This window comes from Andrena cerasifolii, chromosome 16, assembly GCF_050908995.1.
Source record: "Andrena cerasifolii isolate SP2316 chromosome 16, iyAndCera1_principal, whole genome shotgun sequence".
NCBI classification, from domain to species: Eukaryota; Metazoa; Arthropoda; class Insecta; order Hymenoptera; family Andrenidae; genus Andrena; species Andrena cerasifolii.
Genome location: NC_135133.1, coordinates 3,471,940 through 3,489,052, shown reverse-complemented (window position 1 = coordinate 3,489,052; position 17,113 = coordinate 3,471,940). Strand labels below are relative to the sequence as shown.

The 17,113-nt window shown below is 52.6% G+C and overlaps 1 protein-coding gene across 2 annotated transcripts in view; it reads right to left on the bottom strand.

Annotated features, from left to right (window-relative positions):
- Window positions 1–17,113, bottom strand: part of Vn (membrane-bound neuregulin protein vein) — a 276,994-nt gene that overhangs the window by 256,344 nt on the left and 3,537 nt on the right. The window lies entirely within an intron of this gene.

Below are 17,113 nucleotides of genomic sequence, written 5' to 3'. Positions count from 1 at the left end.
GGGTAAACGTTTGAGCGTTCACCGTCGGGGCCCGGAACATAGAAAACTGGGAGTTCGGCTCGTATATCATGACGGCAGATAAAAAGTTTTCGCTCGTAAGCGCTAGGTTATCTGGCGGATTCCTGGTAAATGTTCCCGAACCCAGACAGACAGACAGACAGACACCGAGAGACCAGGCCGTCGCTTAATCTGCCTGGCCATTACGTTTAGCCGGGGCGATGGTAGTCACGCACCGGCACCGCGTGCAAAACAATATCCAGGAATGTTACGATCGCTGTGCCTGCGGCCGCTCGTGCCCGCGCGTTCCGCCCACGAGCCAGCTAGAGCGAGGAGGGTTCGCGCGCGGATTCGGGGAAACCCCAAGGATCCCATCCAGCGCCGCCTCTTCGCTCGAAACACCGAGCCATGTGGAATTAAAGCGCGATGACTTTGCGCCGGCCAGCGAGCTTTCAATGTGCTCGTGGACTTTGGAGCGTAGACGGATCAGCGAACAAGGGCGAAAGCAGACGAGTTATCAGCTTTTTGCATCTCGGTTATTACGATATCGGGCGGAGAGTACAAATACGCGCGGCTAACTCAAGCGATCGGGATAGGTGGAAGCTTTAACACGAGGCGGTAATTCAGCGCCGCGAGGAATTCAATTCCGGGGGAGAAATTTAATTTCAAGATATCGCGATACCGATTCCGCGGCCAGTGCCTGCTCGCCGTTTAACGCGTCGCGGCCAGATACCATCGAGTAATATACTCTCGCCGCGAGATCGTTGGAAATCAACGTTTACGTTACGAAACCGATTAACAAAATTACAGCTGAGGAAGGGAGGCAAGGGGGGCAGAGGGCGATAAAGACAACGGGTGGAGCAGAAGGTGCGCGCGAGGCGAAGAAGAGAAAGGGAGCGGAGTCGCCTCGAAAATGATATCTCACCGGATCGTCGACGGAGAAGCCTAGGTGGTGGCGCGCAGGGGACTCGGCTGCGATTGTATATCACTCAGCGATACAAATTTACTACTCGTTACGAGAGACTACAGTAAACGCGGGTCAGTGATCTATGGGTGGTTCTGGAAGCCGTTGCGTTAAGGGGGCTTTGCCGACTCCCCCGTCGCGACCCTGTCTCGTACCTCAGGGTATCGAGGTGTCTCCTAGGCGCGATATATTCCGCGGGAACGATCCGAAGATACGCTCGCAAATTGTCCTGCGAATGGGGGAGGGGTCTCGAGTTACACTCCGCGTCAGTGTCGCGTAACGAAGACGTTATTAAGTATCGAATAATTAGTGGCGCGGGCTCCGCGGTAATTGCGACCGCCAGCGGGGCAGGGTTGGGGGCAGACGCCGGCGGCGCGATCCGTTTTAAAAGTTAATATTTAGTAAACCACCGGCCGGGTGTTTTATTAACACGTGCCAGCCTAGTCCGCAACGCGTGCCAACGTTCCTCGGTCAAGGGGTCAGCCGACCCGCACACGCCGGCGATTACAAAACGAAAAGGGGAGCTTAATTGTACCGGCCACCGGTACACCGCCGCTGCACCGGCGCTCTTTTTATATCTACAACAATAATTTGTCCCTCGGCGGCCGGGCCAAATTTAGAGTTACCATATTAGTGGAGCCGGGGCTCTCTCTCTCTCTCTCTCTTTTTACTCCGTCGCTCCCTCTCGCCCTTTTTCCCCGCTCACACTTCGACTATTTCGTGGCAACCGTAGGTGGCAAGCGACGGTGGGGGACGAGGAACGCGGGCTTTAAGCTTGTTTCCGCTCCATTGGGCAGCGAGGAGCACCGGTGACCCGGTAATTATATTATATTGCCAGCAATTAAGGGAACTTGCTGAACTTTTGCTACGCATCGCGATGCTTCCTGCGCCGCGGTGAAACGACCGCTCGTAGATAAGGAAAATTTAACGCGCCTCCGCTTTTTCTCTCCTCTCCCTCCTCTCTTCCTCACCCTCTCCCGGCCGCTCGGCCTTTTTCTGCCACCGAACGAGGTATTAAATTAAGGGGGAGTCGTTGAGAGAAAATCCCGCCTGGCGCGACGGTCCCCCGAAAGTCTACGCGCCGCGCAGCGACACACTTAATTGCGTACGTTCATGCGAGCGCAATTACAGGATCGCGCGCTGCTGGACGGCCTCCGCCGCGAACGCAACAGTGTCGGCCCGTGAAATTTAAAGGGTAAGCTGCGGCGAGTTCGAGCGTCTCCAATTACAGAGCGCTTGAAAAAGGAAATGTATCGGGCTCGGGAGGAGCGCGGTAATCGCAGAGCCGGGTAAAAAATATTTAGCCAACGTAGATTGGAAAATCAAACTTTCCCGGGGTAAGAGACAGCTTTCCAAGAGATGAACGGGAAGACAAGCACTCGCGGAACGAGCTGGAGTTTCGCGGGGCTTCGGGCGAGAAAAATCAGCGTGTCGATAACCCCCGGGAAAGACGGCAAACGCTTCTACGCGAGGGAAGAAAGTAGAGTTTAGAGAAGAGTGCGTCAAGTTGCGTGCTCGTGGATAAGAAGCGTGCGCGTGACGGGGTGCGTGTAGGAGCGTCGCTCGGCCGACGCACCGAAATAGAATTTCGAAATAGACCCAATATTTTCGTCGTCTCGCATTTGCGCCACCTCTCCTTGCCTGCCAGCGTCCTCTTAGTCGTCGTCTTGGCCGTCGTCTTAGTCTTCGTCGACGACGTCGGTGCCGAGAACGCGCGACAAGGGAGGAAAAGGGACAGCGCGGTCGAGAGCAGAGGAGAGCAGAGCCTCCTCCTCGATCCGTGGACTTCTTTGGCCCGTAAGAGGCTTTTCTCGCCATTCATACCGAGCCCGGAGCACCGATGCTTCCGATAATCACTCGAGCCGACACTTCTGGATTTTGAACAAACGTCAGCGCCCGTGGACGTTCTCCTCGTCTTCTGGAACTTGCAGGTGCCCATCCCTACTCGGAGGGTCTCTGCTTTCCATGGTGGGAAACCGATCCGGGCGGTGCACGTTTTGGAGTTCAAGTATTTATGAACTGGCGGAGGAGACTGCGCGAGAAAACGGGGATAATGAATGAAGAGTGGCCTCCCTGGTTTGCTCCGTTTACGACGTACCACGCGATGTCCCATTAGCCTGCGAGAAATATTAGGAAACCGTCGTTACGCCGATACCGTGCATAATTGCCCGTAAATCATGAAAGGAAATTGCGTGTTGGGGGTTTCAGCGGGGCACCAGAGGCATTATAGAAACATAACCGAAGCGCTCTCCCTCTCTCGGCGGGGTAAGTGGGTTTTCAGATTACTTAAGGGTACACAGAAAACGCTGCTATCTCCGAGAGGCGAACGGCCGAACGATTTCACCGGCACGGAACCGTTAACGTCGCCCCGCGCACGAGTATCGGCACGTTCGATCTCCTAAGTCCTAAGCGAATTTCCCGAACGTCTTGCCTGGAAAATCTGGCCGCGGCGAACAGAGCGGCGAGAGGCGCGACACGCCGACGATTTCGAGGAGGGAACGTTTCAGTCTCACGAAACGCGGCTGGTGTCTCGCTCTGTATAGGTACTGCGGGGAAAGAAAATCCCTGAAAATTCCTTGGCGATCCGAGCGGATCGAGACGCGTCGCGTCGCGAAAAGGGTCACTAGCAGCGAGCGAAAGACGGAGAGAAAGAGGCAAAAGAGATCGCGGATCGTCAGGGGAAGGGTGGGAGGACAAACGAGTTTGTTTTCTACGATTTTCCCACAACGAACATGGCGATACGCGAGATAGGACTGCGCTCTGTCCACGTATAGAAAGATAGCTACGTACACGGAATAGCAGAGGACACCATATAAACAGCGCAGTACAGTTCCGCGAGCCAGCGATGCGACTAAAGGCAGAATCCCGGTCGTCGCTGGATCCGGCTGGCGGCCGCTTCGCCTTATACGATCATCGTCCGCCATGAGCGCGTTCCCGCTTGACCACTGCATTTGATGCAAAGAAAGTAAAGACGGGGATCTGCCGATTTAAGAGCAAATGCCACCGTCCGTCTGTCTCCGACGGCGACTTGATGTCTCTTCTGCGGTTCGATCTCGACACGCAACAAGAACCGCTCTCCCCCTTGGACGCGACGCGCAGCAACGCGGGCGCGCTCCTGCTCGCGCCTCTCGCGCTTTCTCGCTTTTCGAATCAACCTTCAACTTCTACCTTTTCCCATTCTGCTACGTATCTCCGATCGGCTCGACCGACACCCGGAACAATCGCATATCGCCCTGGGAAAATCGTCGCCACCGCAGATACCATCGAAAAGCATTCCTCGCTCGCGCACTTCCCGCTACATTTACAAGATCATTAAGCCAGTCGGGCAATAAATGATTATCCCGATTGTCGTCGGTTAACCGAACTCCGAGTCCGGACAATGGAACAATTATTTGGCCGGGAAGAGAGGGCGGCGGAAGTGCGCTATCGAGTTTTCGACTGCGCGAAACAATCGCGGATTTAACTAACAAGGAGCGCGACAGCGATAGGGTAAGTCCGGTATAGATCGACCACCGGGAGAGTCCGGCCAGCGTTGATAGTTTAAGACCGATGATAGGGCGCTGTGTGGAACTGACGCGAAACAAATTAATGCGATTGTTGTTTATCTCACATTTACCATTGTCATAAATCTATATTCGAATTAGAAGATGCAGTTAAAGACTTTGTGCGAGGCTGAAAGTTTTTAGACCAAGTTACAGTGTTGGTGGTACTTAATAAACTGGTAAGTTTATTTACACTCGTCCGATATTGGGGGATATAATATGCATGAAACTACTGTGCAACACTAACAATACGTATGTATTTGTTTTTAATTTTTTTTTATGAGGTGGTCGATCACTCCCTTGATTATGGGACAGTCCGACCACGTTAATGCGGGACAATCCGACTAGATTAGTTAAATATACAGTGTAACTATCTCGAAAAATATGAATGGTACGAAAAATTGTTTCAGACGAAAGATGTCGAGGGGGGGGGGGGGGCATAACATGTTCGTATTTTTTACTTCTTATTCTTGTAACTGACATCGAAACGTTTCCTAAACACTACCTACATGTGTCCTGTTTACTGTATTCGATAATATTTTTACAGATTAAGAAATGCCTAAGATTTATAAAAGAAAAAGCGATAGGAGAGCTAAATGGAATGGCAACTGCTTAAAATTAGCAATAGAATGTATTGAAAATGGTAGACTAGGTGAAAATGCAGCCGCTCGAAATTTTGGAATTCCTAAATCAACCCTAACATTTCACCAATTCCAAAAACAAGTGCGACAGTGGTTCTCAGAAAACGCGGTACGCAGCTTGCAACCATTCTGAGTAGTTCAGAGCACATTAGGGCACAGAAGGGCAAAATAAATGTGTAGAAACACACGAACTCTTCAATTCCTAAGAAGAAACGCGAAAACCAGTTAAAAGGATCTTCAGATTTAAGGAGCGACAGCCCCATTCTTCAAGAGAGCGATATGTCGTTAGAAGAGTGAGACGAAAACGAATGTGTGAGATGAGAAAATTATTATGAAACCTCGAAAAGCGACGATTGAGTTAAATGTATGCGCTGCAGCCGTTGGTTTCATAATAGATGCTCCAAGTATGAGAATTTTTGCGATTTATGTGGAAAACTAAAGAAGAAATAAAATATCAATTAATTTACTGGTGTATTATACTTTTTTATAAGCTGCACTTTTTGTTATTTTTAGAGCTCGGTCTCACCCGTAGTGGGTTAGACATGCGGGTGAGACCGACCAGTTGCAGTGCCACTGTTTTTGGTTGAAAATGAAAATAAATATTTTAAATTATCGCACACTACAATTTACGCATACTCTAAATTGCCTGGGCTTTGCATTAATTTGCACAGAACGACAAGAAGAGTGTGGAAAAACAACGATGCTACAATTTCTTTTCCAAAAAAGCGGTCGAACTCTCCCGGACTCACAATATCATTACAGATGCGAGGCTGCGCGCGAAGAATTCACATCGACGCGCGGTTGGACCGCGTGATCGCGACGAAACGAGTTTCTAATGGTGATTTTTTCGAGTCCAGGAGGAATTTATCGCGGCTAGCGGCTCGCGGTTCGAGCAGCCGCGTCACGCGTAGCTCGTTAATAATGAATGCACTTTTTGTCGTACGCGTCGCGTGTCCAGCGCTTTCTATCGTCTGCAGTTTCTCTTTCTCGTTCCCTTTCTTCGATCTCGTCGCGGCATGTGGAGATCATTGGACATTTTACCGAGGACTTCGGGTTGAACGCAGAATTTCGGGGGGAGAACAGTTTTGACGGAGCGTTTCCCATTTATTCCCGATGCCTTTGGGACATCAAAAAAGAGGCCACGGGCTGAGAGAAAAGTGACTCGGAAAATGCAACGACTCCCAGCGGCGAGGGGAGGGGCCGTGCGCGTTCGAGCAAAGAGGACAGCACGCGGCCGAGCGCAGAGACGACTTTTTTCTGGAGGCCCTCTCGTCGCGGCATTACGTCCAATTGAACTCGGCCGACACTCGGTCGCACCCACATCAGCCGACAGATGAAAACAACGAGACGGTGCCGAATACCAGTGTGCATCCTCGCCGCTGTGCGCGCGGTTATTGTCATGACTGACTGTCGCCTCCTCGGTCTGCCCGAATCCTTCGGGAAAACGGCTACTTTTCCACCGCCCCAACCATCCGTCCCGCTTTCTCTCGCGGGAAGGTGGCTTTAGCTCGCGGACACCCTCTCCTCCCCCGCGATCGCCCATCTCCCTCGCTCCGTCGCGCGTCGCTGACTCTTCCACGGTGTCCCTTCTTCGCCCGCCGCGACGCAACGTCCACCTCCACGCAGTGGCATCAATCCCCTTCCTCGCGAGCTGCCAACGCTGCCAACACCGTTTCGCTGCCGCCTCCTCCTGCTATCTTCTCGTTCGCGTCCTCGCGCAGCTACGCTCGCTTCGTTTTCGCCTCTCCAGCTTCTTCCATTCTCATCTGCCCTCTCCGTCCCGAGCTTTCATCCGGCTGCTCTTGTCCCGCTCTCTCCCGACTCGCGTTCCACCGCGGCGCACAGCCGCGCGTCGCTTTTTCGGCCGCGAATCGGTGGAATTAAGTCGAAGGAAAAGTGGGCGCGTTGTTCCCTCCGAAGCGAGAGCTGGGAGAGGAGGCGGAGGTGGCGGAGGAGGCCTCGGTAGAGCACTCGGGGGCAATAACTCGCGGCGTGTTGTGACTACGCGATGACGGCCAGACCGCTGGTCGCTGCTCTCTTTCTTTCTTCTCCTTTCCCCTCCGCTTTGCGCGTCCTGCCGCCTCCTCTCGTCGGCCAGTTTCTTTCACCTTGCGCGCCTCCCGCCGCCTCGCTTTTGTCTCCGCTCGTCCACGGTTTTCCAAATCGAGACGACCGTATCGGATGAAAGTCGCGCGTCTCGCCACCCCCTCTCCCCGCCACCTTCGGCGGCAGATATTTAGATCTTGGCTCCAGTCCCCTCTCCCCTTTTCCCACCGGATCCAAACTGCGAATCCTCCCACCGACGCGCCGCGTATATTCTTCTGGACGAAACCAGAAAGAACTCGTAGCAGCCTCGGTGAATGTTTCCGCGAAAAATAGAGACCGTCGACGCCGTCGTCCTCTTTCCGAATGTATCCATCTTGCAGCGTGACAAAGTTAGGCAACTGGAGGGGCTGCCGTCGTCTGGCACACTTGACGTCATCGTGTATCGTAATGCTCCCACGAATTCTTCGCTCGTGTTCCAAGGAAAACCGTGTTCCCGCGCGGCGGCCCGTTCTCCCCGTGCATTAACCGTGGCGAAGTGTTCTCGGGCCTGGCGAGATTTCAGCCCCGATAGTTTCCCCCCTGACACGAAACGCTTTTCCATCTGTCGGCTGACGCGGCCCGCCGCTCCGGCCGAGCTACGAATTCGCCGTTCTAACGCGCGGCCGATTGGCTCCGCTATCTCCTCGTGACCGCCTTTGATCGAGATTATCCGTGCCATTTAACCTGAATCCATTCTCGATCGGTTTCGAATAGCTGCGAGACGATTGCGAGCTCGCGGGCTCGCGAAAAACGGCTCGATTACCGTGCAGAGCGGGGTAACGGGGCCCTATCTTCTAGCAATAAGCAGCAAACACTTCACTGTAGCGGTACGAAACGAAGCGGGACGTTCGGTGCCGGGAAAAAGACCAAAAGAGGGACGAGGGACCCCGACGAGTGGCAGACGACGAAGATTAGCTCTTCGGGGATTACGAGCGCAGCTTGGAGTCGGGGTGAGCTTGCAACAATCTTCAACGGGTCCGCCCCCTTTGCGGGGATTTGGTCGGCGAGGGGGTTGGAAGGGCGACAAAGTTCCCGGAGTTGCGCAAATACGGGCCTTCGTCAAAGGTATCCGATCCAGGAATTATTTAACAGACCGGGGCTGCTCGCCGCCTCGTTAATTATCAAATTGTCCGGCGGCAGCGCGCGGGGTTTCTACCAACTTTGTTGCAATCAACGAACGTGCAATCTACTTTGATAACAGTACCCGGTGGCGCGGCTGTCCGCTGATAGGAATATGTATTCGCCGAGTCCTCGGAGACCGATGTTTCCCGGTCCCTTCTTTTTCCACGCATTACGTGACCTCTTTCGCAGGCCTCGAATGTGTTCTAGACCGTTCGGAAATAATACCACCGTGAGTGGGTTATTTATAACTGCGACAACAGGCCGGGGCGTCTGATCTAGCAGCCTCTAGCCGCGTTGCGTCACACGCCTTTCCGAAGTATATTTTTTCATCGGCGGAAACTGCCCGTCCGACCTTCCCGATGCATAACTCCTTCAGCGGCGCAGCGCTCCTGAATCTCGAGCGAGAAAACAGAGCTCCGCCCCGGGGGTGGGAGGAAACAACGAGAGGACCGCTGATAAACTGTAAAGCTGCGAATCCACGATGAGATGTTGCACCAGACTGTTCTATTACGAGAGAAAAATCTCAGCGACCACAGAGCGGAGATAATAAAAATAAAAGAATAATAATAATAAAGGAAAGTAAAGTTCGATGCGAGACGCGATATCTTTGCGGCAATGAAGGGGCCTGAGGAGAGATAGAGGCTTAACGTCCACGGACGGGATGAGAAAAGCAGGGAAATCTGGTGAGAACCGGCTGTACGGGGGGCAAGCAGAGGGAGACGCAGCCAGGGAAGGGTGAAATAGCCACCCGCGTTCGGCATACAAATCGTCGAGCATATCCACAAGCTGTGGGCCACGCTCGCGGCCGTGATATTCAATCTACGAGTCTTTAAGCCAGCTCATCCCTTATTCCGACTCCGGCGAAGGAGCGTGTGCGGGAAGGACAGCTGATAGAGAAGCGGGGGCGGCCACGGGCGAGGGCGCGCGGGGCTTAGCCGGAGGAGAAAACACATGTTATCGACAGGCTGTCCTTTTTTTGCCGGCTGGTTCGTGGTGGAGGTTCGAATCGGGGTTAAAAAGAAAACCAGACCGAGGAGAAAAGGGGAAGAGAGGGCGGCGAGGAGGAGCTTGACTCCAACTTTTTGCCGACTTTTTAACGAGATACCGAAGCGTTTTCGACGGGATCGGAGAAAGGGGGAGAAAGGAGGGAGAGGCGAGGAAGATCGTGGACGAAAGAAAATCGTGTTTCTCGGAACGCGCGGCGGCGTTCCGTTTTTTTTTCCGTCTCTTTCGCGCGGGCTTCTCGATAAGAAGAGCGGTATATCTTCCCGATGAATATCCCCCCCATTTTCCCCGGCTAAACGCGGATAAGTGAAAATTGATCGATCTATCGCGGGGCAGCCGCGACTGTTGCGTCGCGCGGACGGGCGCGCGCGTGCCTCGCTTTCAAGTTTAGAACCTTGAATCCCGCGAAAGTTGGCGAGTAGTTTGGATTCCTACCAGCGTCCCAGTCATTAAAGATTAAGCGTTCCCCCCGATTCACCGCGATGAAAATACCCGTGGCGCCCGCTCCGTTTCAAGCAGTCGCGTTTACTTTTAATCGTTCGCGCGATCCGCTGCGAAGGTGGAGAGGGGAAACACGGCGACGCGTCTGCCTGAGCGACGCTACCCAGGATTTCGGGGAAGAAAGGCGTTCCGCGTAGCTGACGAGGGAGGACAGCCGATTCCCTCGTTAATCACGAGGAACATTTGTCCCTGGCAGAAGTAGCCGAGCGTCAGAAATGCGCCGGCACGATAATGATACCGCCCGTAATTCAATCGTCGATGGCGACAAGCGATAGCAAATTATCGCATTGTATCCGGGAACATTGATTGTCCTACGGCAACAGTCTGGCCAGCTGTGCCAATTTCGCGAATCCCAATCGAGGACAACCAGGGCGGCGACGACAGGGCACAACCGAGCAGAGAACATTCCCGCGAACGACGCCTGGATTGGCGCGCATCGGCCAATTCCTGGCCCACCGGCAAAGGGAACCATAAATCCCGCGAGGTGGACGATATTAAAATTTCATTCGGGGGAATGATGCATGCCCGTCCTTATCGCTGTCTCGGGAGGTTCGCCGACGTCGATCAGCTTCTCTTCCTCGCCAGGGACTGGCCCGGGCCTCTTCTCGAAAGAAGAAAATACTTGCCGGAGCTTGCAGGTAGGCAGGAAACGCACCAGTCACGGCGCAGGTTCGCCGGAATTGCGAGGATGTTATCGTCGCGGGTACAGCCGCGCTTATCCGCGCCCGTGATAACGTCGGGCTCGATCATCGTCGAAAAATCAGGGCATTATTCGAGAGCCGATAAGCGATTCGCGAACCGTCCACGCGGTTCACCGTTCACTGATCGCTCTCGACGCTCGGATCGCTAAAAATAATCACGCTCGAGCGAGCGACCGGGCACGTTAGATCGGTAGTCGCCCAGCAGTCTACACTGGCTCGCGGCCCGGCACAGCCAGCGACATGCCGCAATTTATTCCGCGCTCTAGTTCGAATCGCCTCTCGGCGGGGGCCCCCCGACGGATTATCGCGATCGAATAATCACGTTAAAGTCTGCACGCATTCTTGTATCCCGCCCAGTTGTCTGTATTACTCTCGACCCGGCCACCTTGCCGTGGAAAGCGTTGTGGTCACACGCTTGTCCATCGAAGAAACGATCTTTCACCGATATTCCTGCGCGCGCAGTCTCTGGCCGCCTGTCTTCGTCAAACGGACTCTTTCAGCGGCCTTAGGATTCCAGCGAAAGCCTGGAATTTTCCCGTCGAACGGCGGCTCGTGCGCCGTGATCGTCTTGAACGGGGCCCCATTCGATCTTAAATTGATTTTCTGCGGGAATGTCAGTGGAGCGTCGGAACGCGGCGCGGGCCGAGTGTCCCGACTGATAGATCCGCGGTGCATCGTTACAATCGCATTCCGGATAAACTAATTTCCATGGTAGCGAGGTGGAGCGAGGTGGAGCAGGATCGAGCAGGATCGAGAGCACCGGTTCTCCGGATCGGCGGATCACCTCGGAGACCTCGTGCTCGAGGCTGGATCGCCGGCCGCCCAGCAGTCTACCTGGCCGCCGCGGCCGCCACGGTGTATACACACACCACACGTGTGGTCCCCCACCCTGTGCCCTCGCATCACTCCACCTCCACCTGTGCACGTGCGTGTGCGATCGTCTGCCTGTGCGTGGAACCACCGTCCCCGGTATATAGAGCGTACCTGCGGCTTCCTCTGAGTATGGGCACAGGGCCGTACGTGCTCTGGATACGTACGTGCCGATTTCCCTCCCCTTGCCCCTCGCGACGGGCCCACTTCGCTGCCGCGGCCCCTCGACCCCTCGCTCTCTCCTTTCCCCTTTCTCTCTTTCCCACGTTCCCCTCTTTCTCTCTTTCCCCAGGCCAGATCGCTAGCTGTCTATCTATCTCGCCGGTGCGCTGCTCCTCCCGATGCCCTTGTGCCTTACTCCCCTTCCTCGGACGATCAATCTCGCGGCCGATGGACGAGCTCTGTTCCCGCTAAGTCGCCAATTATGCTTCATCGATCGGCCATCGCGGGACACCGGCTTTCTCAGGGGATACGAGCGGCCGAAACTGTCGCGAGGCGTCCCCCGAATAGATCCAGACTATCTCCTCGATCACGCGCTAATCCGCCTGGATGAGTTCACACGGCTTCGATTGCTTGAAATTATCGCATTTACTCGCACCACTGTTATTGCCTCCGTGGAGGAGACTGGGTGGAGCGAGACTTGTACGATTTCGCAGGTTCGCAACGGGGAATCGTGATTTTTATCGACGTACCTCGCTCTAGTATAAATATTGAACGGATGGTGCCAGAAAACGAGGCCCCTTTAAATTTGCAAGATGTTCGAAATAGCTGTGCGTTATTTATTTAATTAGCAAATCGATGACACGTCTCTCCGCGTGTCGGTTCCGCTTGACAGTCTGTCAAACCGTTCGCCAGACTGACAGTATCGAATTCAACGTCGTGACAGCGCGATACCTGCCTGTCCCTTAATCGAAACACAACAATTATCCGTGATCAATTATTCGGTACACTAGCCGAATATGAAACTCATTTCTTAAAAACATCATAACTCTTGACTGAGAACACTTTCATTAAATATTCGATACACGTTTTAAAAGTAGAATGTGCATTCTTTAGCAATCTACTGGAAAGTACTATAACAAAAATTCTGTTTTTATAATAAAAAAAAGATCCAGTGTGTTTTTTCTTGAAACTTATTTTTTCTTTCTTGTTTTATAAAGTCGGCGTGTGAAATCTATTTCTTCACTACCGCAGTCTTCGTGGGCTCACCACCGAAATCTTGATGGGTCCACCACGCCCATCGTAACACTTCATACGTACACTTAACACATTGTTCACCTAGCACATCTGAAGAATAAACACCGATCACAATTTTCTTTCTTAATCACTTTCATCATGCAGAATAATTTCTTCTTCACTCTCACCAGCAGAACTTTCACGGGTCTCGTATTTGGAAACGATAACATGATAACTACTAAGTAGCTTCGAAGTTAAGTCTTCGTCATTTAATGAAATACAACTAGGGTAAAGGACCCAATTACTGACAACTAACCAATTACAGTCACTTTAAGCTGTTTTACTTAAAATAACGAATAAATAAACGTTGTAAAGTTATACATAAAAAGAATTATGTAATTCAACCTATAATCTATATTATAGATTATATACTATAGTTTATTTATTCGTTATTTTAAGTAAAGTAGCTTAAGGTGACAGTAATTGGTTAGGTGTCAGTAACTGGGTCCTTTACCCTAGTAAGCCTTAAACTCCATTGCAAGCACTGTATAACAGTATTTGTGAAATCATTATACACTACCACTTTAGAGGTATTTGTAATTTAATCGAACCACTTCAAAAACTTTCTGCAACATATTTCAGAAATATGTGCTTGCTGAAGACGCTCAATTAATTACAATGCCACTGTGCGGACAAAACAACTAATTCACGGTTAGTTAGTAAAGAAATAGCATCGCTATGACATTCAAGAGTTCTGTAGCGGAGGTAAGCTTGGGACTCATATTAGGAGAGGTCGCCATATTCCGCTACTTTACCCTACCATTCCCATAATCAACAGCTCGAAAACCCGCGTGTCAATAGCCGCTACCGATTTACGAGCACCGTTTTTCGAATCCGAGCAAAGTGTCACTGCGGAGCAATTCGTCATTAAAGAGGCAGCCAGTCCTTTGACTATCCTCTCCAAGCACCGTTGCTAGACAGACGACGAGGCGTCCTATATACGCCCATACCTCGTACGCAACGATAATTAACGTCAATTAATTTCTATATCGATTCGCTGCTTTGGAGACGACGATAAGACTGCTTGAAGGAAAGACGTTCCTGCGTTCTGTGGTTTCGATTCTGCGAGGCTCGAAAAATGCGCAATTGGAAACCGATTGCATCGGACCATCTTCCGTCGAGGCGATTAAGCACAGACTGCGCGATGCTCGGGGCGAACGCCGAAACAACTCTCGCAGCCCTGAACGTTTTACCGTGTCCCTTTTAGGACCTGTCATCGCGCCGACACGTTGTGCCAGCGAAGATTCTAGTCGGCGCGCGATAATGCACTATCATCGCGCGCGTCGCGCACGGGAACGACCGGCCAGATACCAGACGCGGCGTCCGGCTGTATGGTATAGTCATAGTTACACCATAACGTGCAATCGCCGCTGCGCGCACCGTGCACGCGAGCCAAGAATAGCCCCGTAGAAATTTCCGCGAACGCGAGCGTTTAATCGCGAGCGAAATCGCGTCGCGAAAAACGATCGAGCCGCTTATCTCGCGGAACGATTGCTTTCCCGTTATCGGCGACCGAGGGTTGTATACTAATATACGCTGGCGACCGACGAGCGAGTAATAAATGTAACTACGAGCCGCGCGATGTATCAAGATACCGATAGCTAGTGTGAACAGCTTCGGATGACTAAATGCTTCCCCGTAAACCAGAGAGATACGGGTTTAAATGGCCCGCTTATCGGGGTCGCGATTACCCTCCAAAGTTCCTTCATCGCTCGGATCACTTCGATCGAAAGGCGCGACGGACGCCCGATCGGGAAGAGTTCCGAGGGAAATATTAAGGCCGAGAGCTATGATTGATAGCCGCGAAGCTCGAGTACTAACTCCAATTGCAGACGGAGAACTGTCGGCTACGAAGTTGCAACTGGCGCAACAGAGGTCCGGACCCGTGAATCCATTAATTGCGCCCGATGGATTTGCAGTCAGAGCTGGAACGGACCGCAAACCGTTTATCCCCCGAAGACACGGGGGATCCTGGAGCGTAAGTCGGTAGTCTACCACTTTCGGAAGAATAGTCCCTCGGAGTTAGGTCACGGGAGTTCGAGGATACGATCAGTGAGGATCGGAGAGGCGTGCCGGCGAGGATAGTCGCGCGCCGCACGAGTACGCGCTCTCGATATTCCGTTCCTCTTGGCCGTTGTCTCGCTCGGGTGGCACGGCCGAGTGTAAGCCAACAGAAGTAAGGACGGGTTTCCGATTAAGGCCTTATAATTGACGTCCCGGGTCCCCCCGTCTGGCTTAGTCACCGGCAACTGGAAGAAGGGCCGGCGCGGCGGACCCGCTTTTGCGGATCGCAGATCAACGAACCGTCCCCGGACACCAGACGCGTTTGCGCTTCTTTTCACGCCCAACCTAAGCACCCCTCTTCTACAAACAGAGCAGCAGCGGCGACGGTAGGTACTTAACGCTTTAAATTAATCGCTGCCACCGCGCCGATCTCCTTACAATAATCCAACTTACGCGATAAAAGGTTCGAGTGACGAACTCACGCGTACGTGGGAACGGGTCGATAGGAAAGGCGTTACACGCGAAAGGTGACTCGACTCGCCGCCGCGATATTACACCGAATTTGCCAACTAGAGTATCGGTGATTCAAGATGAGATCACTGGCCAGCAGGCGCGTGATAATGGGAGGGGCAACGAAGTAATTCGCGCGTACGGTAAATAACAGCGGACGTTAGGCGATAATGGTGATACGAGAAAATCCGCGATAATGGCTTACCTGTTCGGGCGCTATCGCGGGATTTTTAATGAGCCGCGACAAAGATTCGACAAGATTATCGGGGCCCGATGCTTCCGGTGAATCCAATTTGCTCGCGACGCTTCGACCGTGCGGAATAAATCGGTTTAACCAGAGTCACTCACTCCCGCGGAGCTGAGTGGCCCCGTCTTTGGAGCTGGCTAGACGGGGTACGGGACGATCTTCGGGGCCTGATAATGGGATAAGTCGCGAAAACTTTCGATACGCGTCAGGGCGGATGTGTAATACGCGCTGGTAGAGGGAGGGTACCACGGGCAGGCAAGGGGGTGCTAAGCAAACGAGCGCAACAGTTCTGAACTCGCAAACGAGAGGAGAAAAGTGGACGACGAAAACGACGCTAACGAAGCACCGTACCAGAGCTACTCCAAAGAAGTATCAAAGAAGTTTGCTCGCTTTGCGCGTCCCTGACTCATTCTCAGCTGGCGCTATTATTATATGGCGAAAAATCCTCCAAATACGTATATATATATATTCAAAGCGTTCGCTTTACGAACGGAGCACAATCCGCGGAAAGTTAGTAGGAACCCTTGAGTCGTTATTGTACGGACCACATCGGTGGAACGTCAGATATTTCCTTAACTCGTCCCGCAGGGAATCGCGCTGTAGATGGTAGAATAAAATTCTCCGCAGCGCGGGGGAATAAGCGGTCGAATAAGGAGATAATGGAGAATCGAATGGTTGGATCGATGCGTTCGGGTACACGGCGCGCTACCGGTCGGCTCGGGCTACCGCTTTTCACGCGGGGAGCAACATGTGCGTCAGCTCGTCAAAGGTTTCACAGATGTTCCGTGACGAGCTACTTTCGATATCTCGGGAGTCGACCAGCCGCGCGCGACTTAGCGCGATAAATCAAGTAAGGAAGGTCGTCGCGCGCGACGACGAGCAGTCATCGCCGCCGAGAGAGCATGTCTCTGGCAGGGCATCGCCGCGTAGTGCGGCGGAGTGAAGCGGAGCGGGCAAATCAGTCGAAGAGTGCGTTGAACCGCCGACAAATTGGACCATCTTCAAACCTTTGCGCGTTCCGGTGGAAACGATGGCCCAGCTAATCGAATAGGAAACGAAGAATAAAAGACGGCCGAGCGGCGAAGAGCGCGCGCCAGCTTGAAGACGGTCCAACTTACGTGGCGCGGTTTAAATATACGCGCGTTGTCGGCTCGATTACGCGCCTCGAGGAAAGCACCTCTTCCTCCCTGTACGTGGGCGTGCTCCGAGGCAGAAACGAGTCTCAGATACAATAAGTAATAGCGTCAAAGCGCGGACACAATTTATCGTTCCAGCTGCATGGAACGATTCTACCGCAGCTGAAAGACAGCCGTACCGAGCTTACGACTCGGATTAGGTTTCTAACGCTTCGTCTTTCTGCGCTGTATAATATTCGCGGTGTATCGGAGAAATGTCACGATGGTGGTCCGATATTCGAACATCCACGTGTACGATATTAAAACAAAAAAAAAGAATCGGAAACGAGATAGCGTATCTTTCTGCTGGTACACTCTTTTAACGGGATTCCGTGGGAAATATAACGAGGTTTCGATACCATCGTTACGCGAATAAAAGCCGCCGAAATATATTGAGACGCCAATGATTTATGGTTCCCGCGAGATGTTCTGTCGTTTGGTGTTTTTCTCTTTTTCCAATCGAATCTCCGACACGCAAAGTAAGTGTCGCGGAGGCTCGGCAAATCAGTTCCT